The following is an 889-nucleotide window of genomic DNA, read 5'->3' on the forward strand; positions in this document are numbered from 1 at the left end:
TGAACTACAGCCCAAAAACACTTTTTAGAGTGTATGAGACACTTTATTTTTATTTGTTGTGTGATGTTCAGCTCATTCTTTAGCTGTTTCAGAGCCAGGTTCTGCTGGGAGTTTCTTCCTGTTAAAGGGGATGTTTTCCTCTCCACTCTCACTACATGCATGCTTGATATGAGGGATTGCTGTAAAGACAAGGACACAACACGAGCGATTGTCTAATAATGTCCTGAAACTTTTAATACTTGGTCCAAAGTGGTGCCATTTCACATTATAACAGCTTTGTCAGCATTTCAAAATTAAAATAGTATTTTGAACGTAGAAAAAAAACAACAACTAACAACTCAGAAATTTTGATGTCATGGCAATCTCTTTAAAGATGAAAATGTCTAGTGAAGAACCTTACAATTTTTATCATTCTGCTCTCTTCATTGTATGTTTGTGTGCTTTATTTTAATTTTTATATAAATACTCACGGTGAGCCACAATGACATAAAAAATACCCGGTCCATTGTCATTGTTGTCATCAAATAAAATATACCAAGAAGAAACTCAAAATATTTGCAGATGCTATCTACAGGCCACCATCCTTGAAATGTGTATCCCTGACACATTTTTAAAGATATTTGTCTTTTGACTTGGTTCAAACTTTTGGGTTTCTTTCTACTAGGTCCTACCTATAGTTTGCTGGAGTTCTGGCCCATTCCTCCTGACAGAACTGGTTGATTAGTCAGGTGTTTAGGACACTTCACTCGCACACGTCTTCTCAGATACCCCCAACTTTTTCTTGAGATCAGAACTTTGTGATGTCCATGTCGAAACGATGCTGCCACTCCCACACTTCACAATTGGAATGGTGGTCCCAGGTGGTCCTCAGATTCCAATTGTCCCACTT

This window comes from Poecilia latipinna, unplaced genomic scaffold, assembly GCF_001443285.1.
Source record: "Poecilia latipinna isolate Pla-1442-1.1 unplaced genomic scaffold, P_latipinna-1.0 Scaffold1676, whole genome shotgun sequence".
In the NCBI taxonomy this organism is placed as follows: Eukaryota; Metazoa; Chordata; class Actinopteri; order Cyprinodontiformes; family Poeciliidae; genus Poecilia; species Poecilia latipinna.